The sequence below is a fragment of the Vicia villosa genome, unplaced genomic scaffold, assembly GCF_029867415.1.
Source record: "Vicia villosa cultivar HV-30 ecotype Madison, WI unplaced genomic scaffold, Vvil1.0 ctg.000659F_1_1, whole genome shotgun sequence".
NCBI lineage: Eukaryota > Viridiplantae > Streptophyta > Magnoliopsida > Fabales > Fabaceae > Vicia > Vicia villosa.
Genome location: NW_026705294.1, coordinates 138,880 through 166,165, shown reverse-complemented (window position 1 = coordinate 166,165; position 27,286 = coordinate 138,880). Strand labels below are relative to the sequence as shown.

Below are 27,286 nucleotides of genomic sequence, written 5' to 3'. Positions count from 1 at the left end.
GGTGACTTCGCCAAAATCTTCGAAGCGGTAATCAAAGAATGTTCTACACAACGCTTCTTATTCTCAATGTTTTGCTTCATATCTCATCTTCCTTTTCTCATAATTTCCTTCACAGTGGCCTTCGCTTGTTAACAGAGACAAGAAGAATATAAGAAACGAATGGATGTGATTCTATTGCCTTGTGCCCATTCGCTTCCCTGTTTGTTGGAATTCCAATTGGTTAAGATTCGAGTATTGGGTCTTCTTCACCATAAATAGATCTCCTCAATTTGATGACCATGCAAGGTACTTCCATTTGTGATGGCAATTATTACCCTAGCTACTATATTTGGGGCTCCCGATTGAGGGATAAGCAAGACGTACTCTTATCTTGAGCATTGCATCACATTGCTCGAATCCCTAAAGTAAGGCGAAATCTACAACTCTTGGGTGACTTTGTTGGAGTTTTCTTTTGAAGTGATCTGAAGTGTTTGGAAGGAACACATGATAATGCTAAGTGACTACTATGCTGGAGCACAAAGCCATTCAACTGAGGATTGTGTATCGTTCACTCCAAGAAGTTCATGCATGAATTGAAGTCTAAATGAGGTCCCAAAACTGCAAGAAGTATTCAAGAGCAATAAGTCCAGACGGAGTCAAGTCTCCTCAACAATGACATTCATTTAGTTCTTTATCACATTTTCATTTCTAATTTTTCCTTTGTGTGTTTGAGCATTGATAGCATGTAAAAGCTTGTTAATCGTTGAATGAAAATAAAAATACATTGTTCATGTTTGTCTTGAAGTAATCCATTCGTTTTCACTCATAAAATGTTTTTGGCATTATGATACCAACTTTACTAATCGCTTGCTTAGGCAAAGAGCTGAGGGAGAATGATGAAAAATAAAAATGCAAAATCTCTAATCGTGTGTTTTTGAATAAAACCCTACTGAGGATGTACAGGCATTATTTCAAATCCTCAAACACCGGAGATATAAGGGAGATAGACCCTCGTCAACCCCTTTGAGCCTTGAAGTAGGAGTTCTTTTCTAAATCATTAAAACCCTTATTTTGACCTTGGGAAAGGGTAGTGCTCACTTAACTTGATCGAGTGTTCAAAACTCACCAAAAGGGTATGCATCTAAGGATACAACAATGGTTATCCTTCAAAAGGTTGAGGAATGTCGAAACCGCAATGATTATCCTTATTCCATCAAGAGATCAAGAGATGACGATACCACAATGGTATTCCTTCATCAAATCAAAGGAGCGAGGCAGTCGCAATCACCTCCAACGAATCAAAGATAATGCGAGGTCACACGGCTTGTTAAAAATAAGAAAAAAATGGAAAAAAATATAATAAGAAGAAAAAGGAAGAAAAATGACAAAAGAAGCGTGAGAAAAAAGATGATGAAATTGCCAAACAAGAACAAAGTCGTGTGATAATGAATCAAAAGAATAAGAAACTGAGTGACTGCCATGTCCGAAAAACCTCATTGATTCTTCAACCATCTCAAAATTCCTTGTGAGGGATGAACACTCATGTCGAGTTAATTGAACCTAGGAATGGAGAACATCACGAAGGGGGTGGGTACCAAATAATTTTGAGCCTAAGAATCCTTTGTTTCCTGAAAACCGTGAACCCGACCAAGTTACAGCCCTTAAAAGTCCTAATTGAAGTAGGGTTATTTTGAAAGCGCACTCCTATGAGATAGCGTTTAACTGATTCCCAATGAAGTGAAACTCATATCCATGTTGGTATCGTACGTTTTCTTTGTTTTCCATATGCAAAAATCGAGGTTGTGTCAGCTAGTGATTCAGTCACAAGAGGTCGCAACCTCATTTCATAAAAAGTTTTAAAACTTCAAGACTAACATAGGCTTTGCATTAGAATTATCATTCTTAGAATTAGACTTCTTTTGCATGCAAAATATTTGCTTAACATCAAGGAAATTGTCAAGGATGGGAATCGGTAAAGAGCTTGACCATGTCACAGTAGCAAGACTTAAGAACTCCGTGGAGTGAAAATCCAATCATTTCATAAGACTGATTACCAAGGGGCAAGTTGCCTGAAAACTTCGTGGGGCATGAACAGTTAATGCTGTCTTTGATTACCCTGAGGGGAAGAGTTTGAAGACTCTATTGAGCATGGTAAAGTTGTTCCCATGTTTGTTTGACTCCAAAACAAAGAAAGCCTTGAGGATTCTAGTAAGATGTACCTAATCAGGGGCAATTGAATCGAGGTTTGACCTCTCAAATTCAGCATATTTGGGGCAATCACGTCGAGGAATCTCTCTTAAGTTCAACCAATCTGGGGCAGTTACGTCGAGATTTGGTAAATCTCTCCTAGGATCATTTGGGGCAAATTCCTCCATAAGTCACGAAGCTTGGGGCACAATTCTGAGTTTTTTGTCGCTCCATGACCATAGGAGTTTATTTCTCCTAGAAATTTGGTCTCTCCCCAAGCACAGGAGTTTATTTCTCCTGAGAGTTGTTCCATTTATCCAACCTGGTGCCCTTATTCGGATAATCCCCAACATGGTGAATTGAGGGAATCTCCTCAAGTTGAAAATATTCCAAGCAGTGGCACATGGTGAGAAGTCCGAAGTCATTCTATGTTCTGGAAGGCAACAACAAGAGTGTGCTCTTACAAGTCAAAGTCCAATATCTTTTGGCACCTCTACATGGTCCTTAACGCCAAGGGTATTCTCCCTGGTGTTTACCTCACTAATGCCTTTATTTGGCATCCTACATATAGTGTTCACTGCATATAACATTGCATCCTCAAAAGCGTAGCATATCCGTCAAAGCGGATCATTACGCCATAGAAAAATTCATACATGCATACAGGGCATAAGCCAGATAATACAAACCAGCACTCAATCAAGACAACGATACTCCCCCACATAAAAAAAATTTGTCCTTATAAACTCCGATTGATATTTGCTACTACATTACAAATCTCCTCCAGCCGCGGTGCCGATACTTGGTGTCCTCAATCCCCAGAAGAAGTCTCGTTTTTTCTCTCCAGTATGGATCGGACACAATGTCTTTCTTCGTCAGAATCGTTGTCTCCGAGGTTATTTCCCATGTGCTACGTGCAGATTAGAGCGTGAATGAGGGTGGGAATTCAACCCATCTCATTTTTCAATCGTTTGAATAACCATACTTGGTGTGTGGCAATTCGAACGATTGCCGCTCCGAAGTGTTACACCTCGCCTTTTGGCCTGAGGGATTAATGTAGTTCTTATGCTTCGTAAGCATCGATATTTTCGTAATCCCCAGTGGTTACTATCATCTTCTTGTCGAGTCTAGTCGTCTCTAGTCTTGTCATGGTTATTTCCCGTATGTTGCGTGCAAAATAGAGTGCGAATGAGGGTGAGCATTCAACCCATCTCATTTTTCAATCGTTTGGATAACCATACTTGGTGTGTGGCAATTCGAATGATTGCCACTCTTACAAGATTATACCCCGCCTTTTGGCCTGAGGGATTAATGTAGTTCTTATGCTTCGCAAGCATCGATATCCTGGGATTCTTCAGTATGTACTACTCTTTTGGGTCGAGTCTAGTCGTCACTAGTCTCCGTGGTCCCTTTCCCTCGTACGGGCAAACTTTTAGATCCAACCCCCGTGTTGTGTATCCTTTGCCTTCCGTCCTGGCAAATCATTTCAAGACTAAATCCCAATCCCCAGTAAGTCCATCTACCAAGCTTCTCAAACACTCGTCTGTGTCATTCCTTCGATACTTGTCTGTATTGAGTCAAACACTCGTATGTGTCATTCCTTCGGTACTCGTCTGTATCTTCTTTCGATGCTCGTATGTGTCATTCCTTTGGTACTCGTCTGTATCTTCTTCCGATGCTCGTATGTGTCATTCTTTTGGTACTCGTCTGTATCTTCTTCCAACACTCGTATGTGTCATTCCTTTGGTACTCGTCTGTATCTTCTTTCGATGCTCGTATGTGTCATTCTTTTGGTACTCGTCTGTATCTTCTGTCGATGCTCGTATGTGTCATTCTTTTGGTACTCGTCTGTATCTTCTTCCGATGCTCGTATGTTTCATTCTTTTGGTACTCGTCTGTATCTTCTTCCGATGCTCGTATGTGTCATTCCTTTGGTACTCGTCTGTATCTTCTTTTGATGCTCGTATGTGTCATTCCTTTGTGTAGCGGCAAAAATTTTGAGTTTAAGTCATTGGTTAACTTAAATCGTTAAAAAGCAAGAGTCGCCACCGAACTTTTTTAATTCCAAAAGGAGGAAAGGGAAAAAACTCGAAAAAACCACAAAGAGAAAATCTGGATACGGGGGTTGGTTATGTAAGAGGAAGGTGTTAGCACCCCTCACATCTGTGGTACTCCACAGGAACCTTTTGAGAATCTGTGTTTGAAAGTTAAAGCGGTTTTGTTTGCTAAAAAAAAGAAAGAAATAAGAAAAGAAAAAGTTATTTACAAAAGAAAAAGATTATTTACAAAAAGTTTGCTCGGCAAGACGTTGTGTCTTGTGCCTACATACCTCCTAAGTGCAATGGAGAAGTCAGAGCATTTGTAGTTCTGCTCAAAAGTTTCGAAAAAGGATTTTATTGAAAACAGTTTTAAAGGAAAAGGAGTGCAAGTGCACAAAAGAGTTTAAAGAAGAACACATGACAAAAAGTCAATGTTTTATTATAAAAAAGAGTTTTGAAAAACAGGTCGATGGCGGTGCGCAAGACACTCGACTTACAAAGAGTTGGTTGGGAGCTTGGGATATGGACCAAGTAATGCGGGGGTGAACATTTTATTTAAAAAGATGGAAAGAAGTAAATAAAAACATACAAGCTCATACGGGTAAAATCCATACAAACAAGCATACAAGTTCAAGCATAAAGTGGATGAGCATGAAAGAGGTAAAATAAGAGTGTACGTGCAAGTGTGCATGTGTAAGTACGGTTGATGGCGATGCGTGAAGTGCAATCGACTTATGGTAGAAAACGGCTAAGGACCTAAGATTCTTTTATTTTGAAAAACGGTTAAAAGCATGCAAGCAATAATAAAATAAAGCGGTAAAGGAAAGCGGTAAAATTATTACAAGGCCTCGGGGATGGGGATTACACACTTAACCGAATGGGGATGAAAATTAACTACTAATTATTACAACCCAATCGAAATATTAAAGCGGAAAATAAAAGGATAATATATACAAAAATTAAAATGAGTTATAAATGTCCACAATAAAGTTCAATGTCTCAATGATAGTAGTACCTCACAAAAGTCAAGAAAACATTAGCAACGGATATATATAATGATGTATGAGTAAATGACAAAAAAAAAAAATATTAACAATTAATAACCAAGATTAATTAAGAAAATATAAAACTAAACATAATAAATCTAAAAGGAAATTAAAATTAAACAAACATATTTTAGCATTTTTAATATAGAAAATAAAATCTAATTCTAAACATGTTTTTGGTATTTTTAATATGAAAAATAAAATCTAATTAATCTAAATTCTAACACATATTTTTGTACTTTTAATATTAAAAAAACAAATATTCAAAGGAAACTATATAAAACTAAACAAACAAATAAAATGGGCTGGAAACAGTAAAAACATGGGGTGCAAATTTTAAATGAATCGGGCTTAGTAGCAGGCCCAAGGGAAACCTAAAGTCTGTCCAGGAGGGGTGAAAAGTGCAAACACGGGTGTAGTAGCAGGACAGTGGGCTGATCCAAACAGAAAGCCCAAAATCAAACATAAAGTTCAGCTAAAGGAGTGTGGGTCTAATAGGGTGTGCAGAGTAGTAATTCGCTGGGCTCTTGAATTCAGGAGCTAGCCCAAACCGTTTCACAATCAGCAAAGAGAGAGGTTTCATGGATCAAATGGGGTGTAAAACAAAAACGTATTGGGCCTAAATATGTTAAAATCCAGTCGAAGCTTGCTTTTAAACCAAACCCAATCAAACCCTAGAAATTAAAATGAACCGGCCCTCCTATAATTCTTCCATTGAAATTTTCTCAACGATAAACTCAAACTCTCATCACAATTAACACAACTCTGTTCTTATTCTCTCATCTCTGCTTTTTGTTCATGAAACAACAACAACATCCGCCTCTCATTTCTACAAAACTCTCATCTCGATCACTCAAACGAAATCAAATAACACAGGTTTCACACAAAAAAACATACAACTACATGAAATTAATGAGCACGTAGCATGGTTCACAGTCAATGGAAAATGGAATTGAATGAAGTGGTTACCGATTTAATTCAAATGAGCCACGCTTTGTTGTTGTTGCGTTTGCGTCGATGCGGATGTTGATGCTGCGTTGAGGATCGATTTGATGAGAATCACGATGATGTTGATTTCGGTGTTGTGAGATCTGCTATTGGCTCCGATGATGGTGACGATCTGAGATGCGAAGTTGTTGTTGACGCGATCTGCATTGAATCGGCAGAAATAGTTGTGAGCTGCTTCGATCCGTTTGAAGTCGAGCTGAAACGATGAAGAAGCTCCTCTGGTGTTGAGACGGGGATGTGTGATGTGTTATGATCTGGTTTGGTGTGATGGTGATGAAGGTATATTGAACGTGAGTTACATGATTTGTTCACTGATGTGTGTCAACGGATTGGTGTTGGATGAAGGATTTGAAGTGATATTTGTGAAGTTTGGAGGTTACAGATTTTGCAGAATCATGGAGAGTTGGTGATGATGTAATGAAGGTTTACGATGGATTTGTGATGTGAACAAGGAAGAGCCGAGAAGATCAGTGATGTTAGGAAAGGTTATTTAGGTTCAGTTTTCTGTTGAAAGAGGTTTTGGAGGAAGATTTCTAGAGTGATTTTGGCAGCGTGACAATACTTTTTCTTCCTCCCTTGTCAGTGTGGTGAATGGCTTGTTATATAGAGAGTGTGAGGTGAGGGTAGGATAGGAAATTGAGGGGAATTGGTGAGGAATGTCTGAAGAATTTTAGATCCACTTTTTCCGGAATGAATCAAAACGCGTGAGGAGAAAATGGAGAGGTGGCAGAAAGTTTGTTTTTGCATTTTTGTGGGAATTTCACGTGAAAGGTGGTGAGGAAATTGAAGATATTTTTCTTGTCTTATGTGAACTTCTAGATGAGTATATCGTTGTAGTATGCATACTGATGTTTATACCTCTTTTGCAAAACTGGCGTAGAATCCCTTTGTTGTGTGGTCCAACTCAAATTTTCTTCATGGTCTGATTATCTAGCAGCCTTTTGCTTTGTCAAAAATAATGAGCTTTGTGACTTAATCATGGAACTTGGACCTCAACAGTCGTACATGGGCCTAGAATTTGACTCTTGATAGAACTTGGACCCAAATGAGTCCTTTTATTTGCACCTATAAAAAAGAAATGAAACAAAATAACAAAAAATAAAAAGATACCAAATTGATTTTAATTTTAATAGAAATTCAACTTAAAGTCTAAATTGAATCTAGATTAAAATTATAAAATCACTAAAGATTAGTGAAAAGTGAATAAAAATTATACTAACTATAAACATCAAATAAAATGCATGTAATGAATGTATGTATATATTTTTTCCAATTTTTTTTTGAATGAGAATGATGCAAATGAATGTATAAGATCACTACATATATTTTTTTGAATTTTTTGAGATAAAAAAAGAATACAAAATATAAATAATTTAAATAAAAAGTCGGGGCAAAATTTAGGGTGCAACAGATGCCCCTATTTAATTATCTTTAGCCAGGTAACTTGAATGACTTAGTCATCAAGATATCATTGGCAGAAGGTAATTAAATACTTAAAACCTGAATTTTGCCCCTTGATGCGATGATATGTTATGCTATGAATGCAGGGACTCTTTTTTGTTTTTGTATGATATGAGACCAACTCGAATCTCTGTGGGGAATATAGCGCCACAAAAGACAAACTGTTGATGGAGAAACTTGGAAAAGGAAGCAAGAACTCCGTAGGGGAATACACAAAAAGAATGAGTAATAGACTTGAATGAAAGAAACAGATGGGGAAAAGGTATGCGTCAACTAGGAATAAAACTGGACTTCAAAGGATCACGATATTCAGGAATAGCTTTGAATAAAGTGAAGATCACAACATCCGAGAATAGCATTGAATGAAGTGAGAAAATGATATCCAGGAATGGCACTGGATAAAGTGAAACAAGTCTTTCAAGAATGGCACTGAAAGAAGTAAAAGGGAATCACAACATTCAGGAATGGCACTAAATGAGGTGAGAAAATCACGATATCCAGGAACGGCACTGAACAAAGTGAGAAACATCTTTCAGGAATGACACTGAAAGAAAGAGGAATTACAGCACTCAGGAAGGGCACTGAAGGTTGAGGTAAGAGATCACAATATCCAGGAATGGCACTGAATAAAGTGAGAAACATCTTTCAGGAATGGCACTGAAAGAAATAAGAATCACAACACTCAGGAATGGCACTGAATGGGGTAAGGAATCACAATATCCAGGAACGGCACTGAATAAAGTGAGAAACATCTTTCAGGAATGGCACTGAAAGAAATAAGAATCACAACACTCAGGAATGGCACTGAATGGGGTAAGGAATCACAATATCCAGGAACGACACTGAATAAAGTGAGAAACCATCTTTCAGGAATGGCACTGAAAGAAAGAAGGAAAAGACATCTAGGAATAGCACTAGACGGCGAAGACAAACAAGTATTTGTTTTGGATAGGTGCCAAGTAGGTTGGACTTTGATCTCAAGGTGAAGATGTTGATAGCAACAGGACCTCGGAGAGTGTAAATGAGCATGAATTTTGTTTCAATGCATGATGTTGAATCTTTCTATGCATGACGAATGATAAATGCAATACAATTGTTTGTGACAACTGAGGTAGACTCTTTTGTGAGGCAAGATTGGAACTCTGATTCCTCAATACGGGAACTCTTCCAACTCTGCTTGGGAAGAAGATGCTTAAACACACTCCTATTACACTGGTAACTGTATCAAACTGATGATCCTTTTGGGAAGGACTGATAAACTGCTTGGGGATTGATGAAGAAGATTGCCCCTGATTGACTAATTGTTGCAAGTTAACTGATCATGGCTTCAGTTGAATTGTACTGGGGATGAACTGATCATGGCTTCAATTCTTGAAATACATGTTGGGATGGCTTGCCCAGTATAAGTCTTGAGAGGATAGTCTGAACATCTGAACAACAGGATCTTGAAGTAACGTGCCCCTGATAGGATCACTGATCAAGTTTCTCGACTGTTTGAAATTCCTGAAAGATGAGTGCTTACTTGCAAATAAAATGTTCATTCAAGAATGGTAATTTTAATGCAATGCTCAAAGCATATTTTTGAAATCAAAGTCATTATTGGAATGATGTTATTGATGTAAAGAAAAATGGAATCACTGGTAAAAACACAAAAGGGTTAAGACATTCAAAGTGAAAGATAAAGCAAAGGCATGGTATCAAAACAAATGATTGGCAAATCTCATGGGAGTCAGGTTACGCAACCTTGTTGTAGTATGCTTTCAAACAAACCTTGCTTCAATTAGGTCTTTTAAAGGTTGTAACGTGGTCAGGTTCACGGTTTTAGAAACAAAGGATATAAGGCTCAAAATTTGATTGTACCCACCCCATCTTCGTGATGATCTCCAATCCTAAGCTCAGTTAATTCAAACTATGCATTTAGATTCTAAGAGACTTCTGGATTTGCACCTTTGATAATGATGATAGTTCACAAGCAAAGAGAACTATTGAGATGACAATCACTTCTTCCTTTTCATAGTCACAACATTTTGTTGTTTAGGAATTTTATTGACTTCTCTTTTTTTCATCCTTTTCTTTTGATATCCCTAACTTTTGCCTGAACTGTTTATTTTTGCACTTACAGTCAGCGGGATGCCCTTATTTTTGCCTAAGTCATATTTTTGGTTTTGACTTAGCAGGCTTTTCTTTGATTCTATTTTTTTTTTTTTTTACATTTTTTTTTAAAGATAGTGACTGCCTTGCTTATTGATTGATGAACCATCATTGGCTTTTGATTGACATATCCAACACTTCTTTGATGTGTGCAGAGGAACGCTTGCGATTAAAACCTTTGTTGAAAGGTGTATTGAATGATTCTCTTAAAATAGAATGCACAGCCAAATTAACTGAGAACTACCCTGCCCCAGGTTAAAAATGCGGGTTTTTTTGTACAAAAAGAAACTCCTACTTCGAAGGCTCAAAGGGGTTGACAAGGGATTAACTTCCTTATTTCTCCAGTGTTTGGGAATTGAAGCAATGCCTGTACATCATCAGCAAAGTTTATTTGAAAGCATACAAGTCAACAACTTGGGTATTTCATTGTCATCATTCTCCCTCCAATCTTTGCATAAAACACCAGTTTGATAGAGAAAGCAAATGGAAGAAAATTTTGTAAAAGAAGGCATAAACATAGTAGTAGATGTGAATGAATTCAAAATATGCAATGCTCATTTCATTAAAGTTAACATTCAGGAACAAAAAAAGTTTGAAAGCAAACAATACAATGAAGGAAATGCAAACAGTAAAGAAACAAAGGCCTAGTGATTAATCAGCAACAAGGATGAGCTATCCTGTCTGAAACACTTGGCTTTAGGAGACCATCTGGCTTTGACTTGTCTTCAGCCACTTTGATCTGGCAAAGGATTAGTGACAACGTTAGGACCCATATCCCTGAAAGATAGCATCTTTGATCTAACCAACTCTTGCACCAAGGTCTTCAAAGCATAACAATGTTCTAAATCATGGCCAGCACCACCCTGATGAAACTCACAATGAAGATCAGGCCGAAATCCTATTGAGGGAGGGTTTCGAGGAGGAGGCATGGGTCTTGTTGTGACCAAACCTTTTCGGACCAGCGCGGGATATAGTTCAGTGTAAGTCATAGGAATAGGATCGAAGTGGGTCCTATCGCGATTCTGATTCTGGTTGGCAACCTGAGGTTGAGGAGCTTGAAGTCGCACAGGAGCGACAGCAGCTACATATGGCTGATCACCATTCTGAGGTCTATGACGAGGTCTTCTTCTATCATTCAACACAGCATTAGTCTCATTCTCTTTCTTCTTTTGGAAGCCCCCAAAAGGTTTCTTTGAAGAATCAACAGCAACAGACACTTTTCCTTTCCTGATTCCTTCTTCTAGCCTTTGACCAATTGTTACCAAATCAGTGAAGTTTGAAGACACACTTCCAATCATCTTCTCCCAAAAGAAAGGAGAAAGGGTATCCATGAACAAGCTAGTTAATTCCTTCTCAGACAAAGGTGGTTCAACTTGGGAAGCCAATTCTCTCCAACGTTGAGCATATTCCTTGAAAGATTCCTTTTCCTTCTGAGCCATATTCTGAAGTTGACGACGATCAGGTGCCATATCCAGATTATACTTGTACTGTTTCATGAACGCATCAGCTAAATCTTGGAAATTCTGAACACAACCCTTTTCCAAACTCATGTACCACTTCAACGAAGCACCACTTAAACTGTCTTGAAAGCAATGAATGAGCAAATTCTGGTTGTTGGTGTAAGCAGTCATCTTTCTGTAGTACATGGTCAAATGACTCCTTGGACAAGTATGCCCCTTGTACTTCTCAAACTCGGGAACTTTGAACTTGGACGGCATGACAAGATTTGAAACAAGACCCATATTATCAGCATTCACACTAAAGAGATTGCTTCCTTCCATAGCTCTTAGCCTCTTTTCCAATGCCTGATATTGCTCACGGACTTCTTCAACTTCACCACAATCTCCTTGACTAACACTTCGAGAACCAACAGAACGGTAATCATAGAGAGGATTGTCATAACGAGCTGGAACAGCTTGAGCAGTAGTATGAACAACAGGTGGAGGTTCAGAAAAGACCGGAGGTTGGAATATCTGCCTCGAAGTTTGACCCATCATAGAAGCATTAACATATGTTGGAGAGAAATTCTCAGGTAACCCAAATTCTGGCCAAGTAGAAGGTGGCTTTTGAACCTGTAAAGGATCAGCAACAGCAGTGGAGACTTCAGAAATAACAGTCCTTTGAGGTGGATCAGTCCTAGCCATCAACACTTGCATCATCTCGGTAAGCTTAATCATGCCTGATTTCAACTCATCAATTTCCATTCTAACTTCCATGTTATGTTTCTCTTGGTCTGCCATTCTTTGTCTAACAGCCGCTCTAGTTCCGTACTTGTGCGGAGGAATCAGCTTGACGGTAGACAGACAACTCTGAAGATGGAGACAGACAAGGATAAGTGTTCTGGACAACCTGGATAAATGCATGAAGTATGCAAATGATGCAATGCAAATGCAATGTTGTTTGATTTTCAAAGAATTCAAGTTATTAATTTGTAAACATCAAAGCATGAAGGAAATAAATCCTAAATTGGATCAAAGCATTGATCAAGTTATCATCAAGATCAATCATCCATTTTGGTGGATTAAAGTTTTTACCCTATCAACACCCAAGATCCATTGAGTTTGATGAAACTTATGATGTTTACAAAGAAAGACCTATGAGTTCCTTGGAAATCAAACGAATGCATGGTTTATGTATCCATCATAATCAAGGTCTCACAGGGTCACACAAACAAGGTTCAAAGTCACGAGCATGGAGTCAAGATTAAGAACAACCCACAAAGGTATGTACTAGGGAATTTTGTACCTGCCAAACGGGTTCTACAAAGGTTCCCAGAGTTTTCAATCTTCTATCGGATACTACCAGCACACATAATTGCTCATGGGCACCAATAATATTCCTAAAAAGACCTCGTCTGAGCGTAGCATCGCATGACAACAAGAACAAATTGGTACTTGAACTTGTTTCTGCGCTACATCCTAAAAAAGGCTTAGATGGGTTAAAAGGGTTCTAGGTCATTCAGCTTCTACGGACACTCACTATTGAAAATAATAGCGTTCTTACGATAGCTCGTAACAACATCTACTACCTTCCATGAGGCCTCCACTGATTGGGGTTCCACCATATGATGCTCATGTTAAGGATCGCTCCTGACATGCAACTATTGGTCTTACCACCTCCTATCTCAAGTTACTCACAAAAGTCCGGGTTAGAACTTTATCTCATATCACAAGGTATCACCCAAGTAACAACATAAACAGATAAGAATATATACAAAATAAGATTTATACAAAAAGAAAAAGCAAACAATAAGCAATAACATAAACACACAGATAAACAAAATAGGCTAAACCCACTTAAGAAAGTCCCCAGCAGAGTCGCCACTTTTCTGTAGCGGCAAAAATTTTGAGTTTAAGTCATTGGTTAACTTAAATCGTTAAAAAGCAAGAGTCGCCACCGAACTTTTTTAATTCCAAAAGGAGGAAAGGGAAAAAACTCGAAAAAACCACAAAGAGAAAATCTGGATACGGGGGTTGGTTATGTAAGAGGAAGGTGTTAGCACCCCTCACATCTGTGGTACTCCACAGGAACCTTTTGAGAATCTGTGTTTGAAAGTTAAAGCGGTTTTGTTTGCTAAAAAAAAGAAAGAAATAAGAAAAGAAAAAGTTATTTACAAAAGAAAAAGATTATTTACAAAAAGTTTGCTCGGCAAGACGTTGTGTCTTGTGCCTACATACCTCCTAAGTGCAATGGAGAAGTCAGAGCATTTGTAGTTCTGCTCAAAAGTTTCGAAAAAGGATTTTATTGAAAACAGTTTTAAAGGAAAAGGAGTGCAAGTGCACAAAAGAGTTTAAAGAAGAACACATGACAAAAAGTCAATGTTTTATTATAAAAAAGAGTTTTGAAAAACAGGTCGATGGCGGTGCGCAAGACACTCGACTTACAAAGAGTTGGTTGGGAGCTTGGTATATGGACCAAGTAATGCGGGGGTGAACATTTTATTTAAAAAGATGGAAAGAAGTAAATAAAAACATACAAGCTCATACGGGTAAAATCCATACAAACAAGCATACAAGTTCAAGCATAAAGTGGATGAGCATGAAAGAGGTAAAATAAGAGTGTACGTGCAAGTGTGCATGTGTAAGTACGGTTGATGGCGATGCGTGAAGTGCAATCGACTTATGGTAGAAAACGGCTAAGGACCTAAGATTCTTTTATTTTGAAAAACGGTTAAAAGCATGCAAGCAATAATAAAATAAAGCGGTAAAGGAAAGCGGTAAAATTATTACAAGGCCTCGGGGATGGGGATTACACACTTAACCGAATGGGGATGAAAATTAACTACTAATTATTACAACCCAATCGAAATATTAAAGCGGAAAATAAAAGGATAATATATACAAAAATTAAAATGAGTTATAAATGTCCACAATAAAGTTCAATGTCTCAATGATAGTAGTACCTCACAAAAGTCAAGAAAACATTAGCAACGGATATATATAATGATGTATGAGTAAATGACAAAAAAAAAATATTAACAATTAATAACCAAGATTAATTAAGAAAATATAAAACTAAACATAATAAATCTAAAAGGAAATTAAAATTAAACAAACATATTTTAGCATTTTTAATATAGAAAATAAAATCTAATTCTAAACATGTTTTTGGTATTTTTAATATGAAAAATAAAATATAATTAATCTAAATTCTAACACATATTTTTGTACTTTTAATATTAAAAAAACAAATATTCAAAGGAAACTATATAAAACTAAACAAACAAATAAAATGGGCTGGAAACAGTAAAAACATGGGGTGCAAATTTTAAATGAATCGGGCTTAGTAGCAGGCCCAAGGGAAACCTAAAGTCTGTCCAGGAGGGGTGAAAAGTGCAAACACGGGTGTAGTAGCAGGACAGTGGGCTGATCCAAACAGAAAGCCCAAAATCAAACATAAAGTTCAGCTAAAGGAGTGTGGGTCTAATAGGGTGTGCAGAGTAGTAATTCGCTGGGCTCTTGAATTCAGGAGCTAGCCCAAAACCGTTTCACAATCAGCAAAGAGAGAGGTTTCATGGATCAAATGGGGTGTAAAACAAAAACGTATTGGGCCTAAATATGTTAAAATCCAGTCGAAGCTTGCTTTTAAACCAAACCCAATCAAACCCTAGAAATTAAAATGAACCGGCCCTCCTATAATTCTTCCATTGAAATTTTCTCAACGATAAACTCAAACTCTCATCACAATTAACACAACTCTGTTCTTATTCTCTCATCTCTGCTTTTTGTTCATGAAACAACAACAACATCCGCCTCTCATTTCTACAAAACTCTCATCTCGATCACTCAAACGAAATCAAATAACACAGGTTTCACACAAAAAAACATACAACTACATGAAATTAATGAGCACGTAGCATGGTTCACAGTCAATGGAAAATGGAATTGAATGAAGTGGTTACCGATTTAATTCAAATGAGCCACGCTTTGTTGTTGTTGCGTTTGCGTCGATGCGGATGTTGATGCTGCGTTGAGGATCGATTTGATGAGAATCACGATGATGTTGATTTCGGTGTTGTGAGATCTGCTATTGGCTCCGATGATGGTGACGATCTGAGATGCGAAGTTGTTGTTGACGCGATCTGCATTGAATCGGCAGAAATAGTTGTGAGCTGCTTCGATCCGTTTGAAGTCGAGCTGAAACGATGAAGAAGCTCCTCTGGTGTTGAGACGGGGATGTGTGATGTGTTATGATCTGGTTTGGTGTGATGGTGATGAAGGTATATTGAACGTGAGTTACATGATTTGTTCACTGATGTGTGTCAACGGATTGGTGTTGGATGAAGGATTTGAAGTGATATTTGTGAAGTTTGGAGGTTACAGATTTTGCAGAATCATGGAGAGTTGGTGATGATGTAATGAAGGTTTACGATGGATTTGTGATGTGAACAAGGAAGAGCCGAGAAGATCGGTGATGTTAGGAAAGGTTATTTAGGTTCAGTTTTCTGTTGAAAGAGGTTTTGGAGGAAGATTTCTAGAGTGATTTTGGCAGCGTGACAATACTTTTTCTTCCTCCCTTGTCAGTGTGGTGAATGGCTTGTTATATAGAGAGTGTGAGGTGAGGGTAGGATAGGAAATTGAGGGGAATTGGTGAGGAATGTCTGAAGAATTTTAGATCCACTTTTTCCGGAATGAATCAAAACGCGTGAGGAGAAAATGGAGAGGTGGCAGAAAGTTTGTTTTTGCATTTTTGTGGGAATTTCACGTGAAAGGTGGTGAGGAAATTGAAGATATTTTTCTTGTCTTATGTGAACTTCTAGATGAGTATATCGTTGTAGTATGCATACTGATGTTTATACCTCTTTTGCAAAACTGGCGTAGAATCCCTTTGTTGTGTGGTCCAACTCAAATTTTCTTCATGGTCTGATTATCTAGCAGCCTTTTGCTTTGTCAAAAATAATGAGCTTTGTGACTTAATCATGGAACTTGGACCTCAACAGTCGTACATGGGCCTAGAATTTGACTCTTGATAGAACTTGGACCCAAATGAGTCCTTTTATTTGCACCTATAAAAAAGAAATGAAACAAAATAACAAAAAATAAAAAGATACCAAATTGATTTTAATTTTAATAGAAATTCAACTTAAAGTCTAAATTGAATCTAGATTAAAATTATAAAATCACTAAAGATTAGTGAAAAGTGAATAAAAATTATACTAACTATAAACATCAAATAAAATGCATGTAATGAATGTATGTATATATTTTTTCCAATTTTTTTTTGAATGAGAATGATGCAAATGAATGTATAAGATCACTACATATATTTTTTTGAATTTTTTGAGATAAAAAAAGAATACAAAATATAAATAATTCAAATAAAAAGTCGGGGCAAAATTTAGGGTGCAACACTTTGGTACTCGTCTGTATCTTCTTTTGATGCTCGTATGTGTCATTCCTTTGGTATTCGTATGTATTTCCTTTCGATACTCGTCTGTGTCATTCCTCTGGTACTCGTTTGTATTTTCTTTCGATACTCGTCTGTATCTCTCTTCAAACATTCGTCTATGTTACCTTACCTTTCTGTCAAACCTATTTCTCTTCCAATCACTTTCACATTAATCATTTCCATCGAGAACCTTGTATTGACACTTTGGCTACGTTACAGGTTATCACCATTCAGCTGCAATTATTCACTGTATATTTCTCCACCAAAAAATAAAAGATTTTCTCTTTCCCCAGCAGATTCCAAAACAAAAAATAAGGATAACATTTACACCATATTCTCTTTAGGACAAATTTCTGGTACTTTGATATTTAATCTTCTTCTACCTCGAATGTTCGAAAGGCTAGCGCCAATCTCACCTTCAGGTTTAAGACGATTAAATAGGGGCAGCTGTCATACCCCAAATTTGTCCTACCCCTTTATTTCTAATTGGCTTATACTTCCCATTCACGTACATACTCTCCATTAGGTCATCTAACATATCATGCATTCATTCATTAACTAAAACATCTAAAAGCATGGGATCAATAATCATGGAGCAAATTGAAGACTCGCATAGGTTTTGGCACAAGGTTATTTATTTCCTCAGAAAGGGTATTCTACACTTAGGATTGTGGTTGGCTTAGTCTTTTGAAAGGCATGTGTTCAGACGGTTTCCAGTTATAAGGGTTTATTTCCCTAATCTTGTGGTAGTCAAGAGTCTCACTGAATTGAAATTTATTTCCCAAGCATGGATTCGTTTGTCAGGTTTATGTGACTTTAGGGCGGTACATTCCAACCTTAGGGCCCCATTGGGTCTCATCCTCATTTGAAATTTGAGTCATGTGATTCTTACAATCATTTGAAGTTGGAATATTGGATTATTTGTATAACAAACCATTGGTCAAAGTTCGCTTCTTCTATTGCAAGATATTGGGTCAACAGTCAATTTGAAGATTAAAGTGCAATTCTTTTTTAGTGTTCATGCATTGAGAGAAGTAAATGACACCAAAGTCAAGATTCATTCTGAAGAAAAGGAACATTACATGGTACAAGCTCAAGTCTCACTACATGTTTCAAATATAATACATTCTCAAGGCCAAATTACATCCAGGGTTCATCCAAGTACATGTACATTGGAAAGAGAAAAAAACTGAAATTACATCAAAAAATATATATAAATGGAAGTGCTGCTGCCTCAGAACAGGGAAGGACCAAGTAGGATCTCCTTTGGGTGATGAATCTCTCAAGTGTTCCTTTTAAGTTCATCATATCCCTGCACTTCAAAACCAAAAACCAGTTCAATACACTTTTCAAACCTGCATAACACCAATCCATATTAGTCCACCATTTACCAAATTCCAATTCCATTTATTCATAGCTACTGCACATACATGAGTCAACTCATTCAGAGTATGCAATTCATTCCAAGTCTATTATCAGCATTCCAATACCCTAAGCTATTCATACTGAACCAATTCCCACAAGCTCACACTAATAGACAATTCCTAACATTTCTAACATAGAAATTCACCTACATAACATATTCAAAGCAACCAAAAATCAACAGCACCTTAACACTATTCAAACTCTCAATTAACCTTCTTTTGCTAACCTTCAATTCACTAGCCACCATCCTATTAATTCAAATTCATATATTTAGATTCAATCAAAAAACAATAAGCTGTTGCACAATCCGAACCTAATAAACCACATGAACGGATAATTACCCAAGTTTTGACTAATCCCTAACAACTTCATTCTAACAGCATATACCAGTCCAGTTCACACATAAATTCATCACACCATACATACATTCAATTCTGAGGTGTACACCAATATAAACACTCACCCGCGAACAACTCCCGCTGTATTGGTTCATGGCAGAATCCAATAACAATTCAGAATGTTTGTGTTAATAGAAGGACCTGGCATATCATGACGACATCTGATCTTTTTGGCCGCGACGATACTGATGCATCCGAATCAGCCCCAAATGTTAGCATGATGGAAGAAGGCTCTGAAGTGATCATAAACAAATTCAACAGACCTGCATCATTAAACCACAAGTCAATACAAACATCCAGAAACTGTTCCATGATCACAGATTCAATCCAATGCATTTTCAACTACTCATAACCTGCGTCAAAAATACTTCATAATTCCAATCAGTTTTCACATAGATTCAGTGTTGCCATCGCAAATACAATCCAAATGATAAACAAGTTATGTCCACTCTAAACAACTTCATCAAGCTCACTAATAACCATCAACCTGCAAGAGAGAATGGCATCAGCACGCAAAACGTAAGTCACAAAGCTTCAGTCATATATCCAAGTGAGAAACATGCAGTAGCAAAATTCAAAGCAGGGCAACATCATTGCAAGTTCAATACAGTTCAGGCCGTTTAATTGAGCTAGCAGGACTTTACTTCACAATAGCATAACAGGAAAAAATAGAATTTTAACCACTTTTATACCTTTCTTAACCACCTAACTTTCAGTGTAAAACTCAGAGCCAACCCCTAACTAACTGTTTCTAATTTCCCTAACAGATTCTAAGTCTAATTACCATCTAACTGATTTTTCTAACCTTTTCTAACTGCCTATAACAGAATTTCCCAAACTCTAACAACCTAGTATACAATAACTCCTATAACTATCTTTGAAACACCCACAATAGAATTTAACTAACTCCCTCAATCTCTCTATTTCACTAACTGTCAAAACTAATTCATTTCACCATATAACTAACCTAACAGATTCACAACCAACTTCCATAACAGAAAAAACACCCAAAACAGAATGTAACTAACCTCTCAATCCTCACCCTTAATCTCATAACAAACTCCCCCTAATCCAATGGCTCACATCCTCTCATGAACTCTATATGAATCAATCTCCCTCCATAATTCAAACCCTACGCCACTTTCTCCATACTCACTTCACCTTCTCCATAATCTTCATCATCTCCACGCCATTTTCACCACTTTTTTCTCTGCAGAACCACCCACAATCCACCATCAATTCACCTTCATTCCACTCCCATTCTCCTCATTCTCTTCTCGATTCTCTCTCTCCCTCGCCTTCACTAAAGCTCATCATCACCATTGTTGGAGTTTCAACCTCTGAAACTCCTTTAGTCGAGCAAAACCTCCATCACACCTTCGATCATCAATCTCATGCTTCCATATCTCCGCAACTCTCAATCCTTCAAGCCTCACTGATTCTCAACACTTCACTCTAATCTCAACGTGCGCAAAGGAACAAACCGAGAAGGAAGATTGTAGAAGAAGAAGAAAAAGAAATTGCGAACGGGATCAAGACAATTCGTACCTGAGCATCTAGAACCTCTTCTACTCTTTCGCTTGCGATCTTCTTTCCAGGTATGCCTTGAACTCGTTTGCGTTTTCAATCATTATCATCTGTGCGATATTATGAGCTTGTTACGTCCGAGTTTTTGCGTCTTTATTCTTCAATGGCGGAGATGAACGGAGAGATGAGTCAGATCGGAAGTGAGAGTGAGACAGAAGTTCAAATCGGAAAGGGGAGGTTTTGAATCGGAGATGAGAGATGCGAGAAAGAGCGTGTGCTCCGTCTGATTTGGTTAGCGGCGGCGAGAATCGATCGGAGGGAGTGAAGGCGTCGTCGCCGTTTTTTGTTGAAGTGAGGGAGACGAATTCAGAGAGTGAAAAGCCCAATCGTCATAACACTAACCCTAATCCCATATACATGAAACGCACCGTTTCATCGTTTCTTTGCTTAATTTAATTTTATTCTTTTTGTTATTGAAAACGAAATAAATCTGGAATAAAAATCTGAATCAATGTTTTGGGCCTGCAGCGAAATTGCCACTACTTACACCCCCAGCCCATGTTTTACTTAGTTTTTGACATGAGAAATGCTGAACAAAAATAGCACTTTGGGCCACCAGCCTGGGCCCTGCGCCCTTACTTCTATTGCACCACCCTTCCACCAATGCACCCCCCTGATCACATTTTTTTCCTATTAGATTTTAGGTATTGACATAGTTTTTGGTTATTAACTTTCTTTTGATAAAACAATGAAAACCATAATTCCCTAAGTAGATTTTAGGTAATTGTTGACATTAAAAATCGATAAAACTTGTTAGATTTTTAGGCCACTTTTAGGATTAATTTTAGTCTTAGAATTTTCTCATTAAAAACTCATAATAATAGTAGTATTTTTAGGTTAATTTTGCACTAGTACTTGAACCGTTTTCTATATGCTTTGTATCATTTCCATGCTTTTTTTTTGTATAATTGTTGTGTGATTTTGTTACTTGTTTTTTGCCATATTTTTGGCCTATTTTGTAGATACTCACATAACTTAAGATTTAGACTCCCTTTGTACATAAACAATAACAATTAGGCTTAGAAATTAGGCTAGTCTCCCCATTCTCATTCTTTTTCTTTTACAACATTAAAACATCTAATAAATATCAAAATAAAATCCTTTTAAAAAATACAAAGAAAACACTTAAAAAAATTAATAAAAAAGTGAAAATCATTAAATAAGAAATGGAAGCTTGAATCTCCCTTGCTTAAGGGAATCATTCGAGTGCTTGGATCTCCCTTGCTTAAGGGAACCATTCGAGCGTAAGTTCCCAATCTAAAAAACACCAACCAAAGAGTAACTCGAGTTTCCCTTGCTTAAGGGATTTCCTCGAAACACTCAAAATCTCTCTCTCATCTCTTTTTCTTAAGGGCAATGTTATTTCCGCTCGTACGCATCGTAGGTCGATCCCTTATGCGAGAGCGCGAACGTTAACCCCGCCCAACTAAAAAACACAAAAACAAAAAAAAAATGTATGAGCCGAGCTACGGTAACTCTGATTCCTGAAAAGGATACGTAGGCAGTGGGGTAGGGCCCGTGCGAGTACAATTCTTTATTTTCCCTACATTTTGCATTCATTCGCATGTAGACATAGACAAAGTACACACCCTTTAGATAGAAACAAACATAGGTGGATACCATCGAGTACGATGGGCGCGAGGGGTGCTAATATCTTCCCCTTGCGTAACCGACTCCCGTACCTAGATTCTCTGGTTGCAAGACCCTGTTCCTTCCCTTGCTAGGTTTCCTGATATTCCTTTCCCTTATGGGATAAATATATTGGTGGCGACTCTGTTCCTTTTTTTCGCGAGCGTGCGACACCTAGCAATGTTTGTTGCTAACGGATTCAAGATGGAGCCCAATTCTTTAGCAAGAGTTCCTAGCATATCATGGTTACTTGCATCCATTTCCTGTCGAAATGCTGCTTGAATACTTGTGGTAAAAGGGGGTACTTGGGCAGAGAAGCCAGTATTCTGTGCGCTTCGACCTATCGAACCAACATTAGGCGAAAACGCTGTTGGGTTAGTTGTAGTGTATGTAGGCCCCGCTCCTCCTAATCCTGTCAGGTAGGAATGTGGCATTCCGTATTGGAAATTGGATCTCCACATCTCAGAGGCAGACGGGGGTCTTAGGGTAAACATCTGATTTGTAGCGTTTGTCGAGAAGGATGGTATCTCGCTTGCGCTAATGAATGGAGGCGCGGTGGTCGAACTCGAAACTGGTATAGTCCCTGTTGTCCCTGTAGTATTTTCGGGTGCCTTCTGGGAACTACCTATGGGTTCAGATCCTGTCGAAACCGTTATAGCCTGCACCTCTTGAGTAGAAGTCGAAACGTGCGTAGAATTTGCCGCTACTGTTCCTGACCCTTGTGGGGGATCTTGATTTCCCCCTCCATTGGCCACATTGACCATTTTCTTGTTGTACCTTCGTTTAGGAATCGGTTGTGCACTGTTGGTTAATTTACCGTTCCTAAGGTTCATACAAGGTCTTGATATTTTCTAGACAAAACAAAACAATCAATTAAAACAATCTGTTTGACACTGCCCCACTGGGCGTGCCAATTTGTTTACGGTGATTTCTGGTAAACAATCGCTAGTCTTCCAAACTATAATAAATATGATTTGGTTACTCGCAGGATCGACTAGATTGATCCTAGGACATAGTCAAAAAGGTTGTTATTCATGATAGTTCGAATTATGTCTATGATTGGCTTGTCTCGAAATAAGAAATACTTAATCAAAGAAATAAAGATTAGCAATCACCTTGTTATACACATAAATATAACATCAGCGAAGGGTAAGATAAAGACGAAATATAAGACAAAACTGTAAAGTGCAAGAATCTTAAAGTGTGGAAACGTAAATTCTTCGAAACTAAGTAAAATGAAGATAAAGAGTGCAGGAACGTAAATGACAAAAAGTAAACGAAATGCAGTAATATCAAAAGAGACTTGAATAAAGAAAGATACAAATGTATTTAAAATGGTGTTGGTGTCATACGTACATTTCTCAGCGAAACTCGTTCTCTTAACACTTGATACTTGAGCGATATGTGAGTGATTTGTACAAAATGAACACACGGAATCCTAATACTAAGACCCTTATTTATACTAATTTCGACCCTAACGGTCCTACACTAATCTGATGCCACGTTACTTACGAGAATCCTTGGGATGCCATCTGTCTTTGTGCAGTTATATAAACTACTTCGAAATTCAAATCTTCCCGCATGAATCCTCTTTCGACGCGTGGCAACGTAATCAGAATCGAGAATGCCACGAAAATACGCTAAGCTTTAGTACTTTACATATTTCGTAAAAACGTTTAAGTCCTCAAAGATGATTCTTTTCGAATTTAGCTTCAGTGCTAACTGTCTCCGTCCTAACTTAAACCATCATTCTCGAACATGGCCATCAGTAGCCATTTTTGATCTCAAAGATGGTCATCAGTAACCATCTTCCTTCGAATTTCAAACCTTCGAAGGATATTCTTCCAAAACGAAATCTTCAGCTAACAGCGTGTTGTTATGAGAAGTATGCTTATTACCGCATTCCGCTTGGTCCGATTGGTAGACATAATGAAGCAAAGAATTTGGTTTGGAAAGCGGATGTTCCTTTCAAGATTAAGGCGTTTGGATGGAGGCTTCTTGCTAATAGGCTCCCTACAAAAGATCTCCTCGCGATTAGAGGTATTCCGCTATCTTTTGATGCTTCCTTGTGCTCTTTTTGTAAGATTGATCCGGAGAATCGGGATCATTCTTTCTTTTCTTGTTCTTTTGTAAAGAATATTTGGAGGGACATAGCGGTGTGGATAGGTAAAGAGGGGTTAGTTGAGGAAGAGAGCCATTCAAGTTTTATGGAATGACATTCCTTTTGTATATCTAAGAAAGTTTTAGATCGGAAGGTAGATATTATTTGGTTAGCAATTTCTTGGGCTTTATGGATAAGTAGGAATGGGGTTTGTTTTAGGGAATAGATTTGGAGCTTTGATAATGTTGTTTGGAACATCAAAGCTTTTGTGTAGAGGTGGTCTTTTTGTGGAGAAAATACTCATCCCAATTTTTCTTATTATGATTTTGTCAAAGATCCGATCCGGTTCTTATCATAATGTCAATTGGTTTGTATTTTTTCCTTGCTCTGGCTCGTGCCCCCCTTTTGTAAACAGGTTGGTGAACCCTTAGTTCACCGGTATATGTTATCTTGTTTACTAAAAAAAAAATAACGAGGGACTTCTTAAGTTTTCAGAGGCTCTTTATAGGTTAGTCACAATTTAGTTGAAAAACAAATAAGGTCTTTATTTTGCTATAGTTTAATCGTTAAAAATAATTTTACGAGCCTTTATTTAACCACAATTTAACTATGTCAAATTTTGGATCATGTAAGTAGACGATCTTGCACGTCTTCAAAGACGGCTTTGTCTCTATAATATGATGTCATTCTTGTTATTCTAGGATGCTAAAATGTTGTTTTTGTGGCTGCAAGCACTAATATAATGTGAATGTTAGAAATTGAAAGGCTCATAAATGAAAGCCATAACTCAGTATGCAATTCGTAGATGAAAACAGAAAGGTGTTACAATATTACAGTGTATTCTTACATACTGTAATTGCTTATTAAACTTCATAACTTCAAGCTTGATTGAGCTTTAATACTATTCGTTTTGATATGAATCTCTTTTTTTCTATATGACTTGATGGATCATGCATAAATTCATGGATTAATTTTGTGGTTTGATTATTGTGACTGAAATATCTATGTTTGCATATAAAGCAATTAAAGTGACAATTAGTTGTGTTTATCCTTGTTAACGACCCTAAGCCAAACAATTTAAAATGGTAGTTTGAATTTAAACCTCTCTAGAGTTTGGTCTTTTGATTGGGTGATTTTCAGTGCAAAAGTAAATATTCTGAACTATTGAAAAATCTTTATAAACGCTGGTTAAATTTGTCTTGTATCTTTGGTTCATTCCTAATAGTTCAAAATTTTGATTAACCTTTTCATATTTATTTATAAAACAAGAAATATAATACAACAAAATAATCTTGTCGAAGAGGACGGTGAGTATTCAACATTTTAAATTCCTAAGGAAATACATAGAAATCTGAGAATGATAGGGAAATCTAAACAGATATATGATTTACGATACACGTTTATATGAACAATAAACCTTAGCAAATGGATTGATCTAGAGATTGGAGTTTAGGTTTTGAGAGTGTATCTCTCTCAAAGTCTCGGGAACAAGCACAAATTCGACATAATATCATATGAAAATCGTTCAACAAAATAATTTCAACAATCATGGTCTGTCATTGAAATTATACCATAAGAATATTTTTATAACTTTTAGTATTTTTCTGTCCAAAAAAAACTTATAGTATTTTAATATTAAAATTCTATACTCTGATATGATATATTATATATTAATCTATTAAAAGTAATGATTTATTTTAGTATTAAACTTCTATACACAATTTGATTTTATTAAAAAATTCAGTTTTAATAAATATCTTACTATAAGATTTTTTCCAAAATTTATTAATTGAAAAATACATTCAGTATAATATATATTTTTAAATATTAAATTCAAATAAATGAATTTTTTTATCATTTTAAATATAAACTCAGTCATAAAACGAAAGAAAATATTATTTAAAAAAAAAATGAAGTATGAAACAATGCTATAGTAGTTGTTCCCAAAAAATACATCAGTACTATAAGTAAATCAACGTGACTAACACTGTAATTAGGATTCCACTTTTTAGCTCCAAATTTTCTACTCTCACATGAATCTCCTTCCTTCCAACATGTCACCATTTTGCCGGTATTCCTCCCGGAAGAACTTGTTGTGGAAGTGCTTTCCTTTCTCCCTGTCAAAACACTCCTGCAACTGAGATGTGTCAGTAAGTCATGGAAGTCACTCATCTCTGATTCCACCTTTGTCAAACGACACCTTAATCGATCTGAACGAAATGCGGACTTCACACTTGTATCTTCTTCCTTGGGATGTATCCTTCACAGCTTTTCCTTTGTTGAAGAATCCTCCAATCGCTATCAATCTTCCCAGAGATCCTCACCATCAATTGAATGATAAGGACTGCTTCTATATAGTTGGTTCCTGCAATGGTCTGCTCTGCTTGTTAGGTGATTCTTCCGCCAATGGTTATAAGGAATGGTATCTTTGTTTTTGGAATCCCGCCACAAGGATAATATCCGAAAAATTAGGGTATTTTGGTCTAAATTGCCTATGTTTCCCTAATCATTTCACATTTGGTTACCATGATTCAACAGACACTTATAAGGTGGTCTATTTTGAAAATAATAATACACATGTAAGAGTGTTTAGTTTGGGCAATAATGTTTGGAGAAATATGCAAAATTCTCCTTTAGATCTTGATCTTGATTTCATGACGAATGTTGTTAATTTGCGTGGTAGTTTCAATTGGTTGGCAATTCATAATTACACTGATAAATGGCAAATTATTTCATTTGATTTCAGAACAGAGACACATACGCAATTTCTACCCCCTCAAGGTTTCGATGAAGTGCCAATTATCAATCCAAATCTAAGTGTGTTAAATGATTGTCTTTGTTTTTCTTATGATTTCAAACAAACTCATTTTATTGTATGGCAAATGAAGGAATTTGGAGTTGAAGGCATTTGGACTCGATTATTTAAAATTAGTTCTCATAGCCTTCAAATAGCTGATCACTTATATCATTTGATGCCAATATGTCATTCGGAGAAGAATGGTACACTATTACTCACTTACAAATTCCAAGCACTCATCTATAATTGTATTTGTAGGGATAATAGAGTTGAAGGAATGCAAAATTATTGGCAGTACAGTGCAAAGGATTATGTTGGAAGTCTGGTTTGGTATTGTTGAAAGTAGGTTCCTTTACAATGATTTACTTGTTTGAAATTGGGTTAATACATTTATGCTATCTATTGCTATATTAAGAGTTGTGTGATCAATTTCTTATGATGACTTTGATTTGATTGTATTGTTAAAATATTATGATTATTTATGTATTGGCTATGGTAACAGTTTGATTGTATCGAATCAAATAATGGTATTTATTTTAAATACGAAGATGGCTTTATTTGAGAGAATTTCTTTAGCCACCTCCTAACCTTCT

The 27,286-nt window shown here is 36.9% G+C and overlaps 1 pseudogene; it reads left to right on the top strand.

Moving 5' to 3' along the window:
- The first annotated feature begins 12,559 nt into the window (after positions 1–12,559).
- LOC131630220 (F-box/kelch-repeat protein At3g23880-like) lies at positions 12,560–27,033 on the top strand (annotated as a pseudogene).
- Positions 27,034–27,286: the final 253 nt, after the last annotated feature.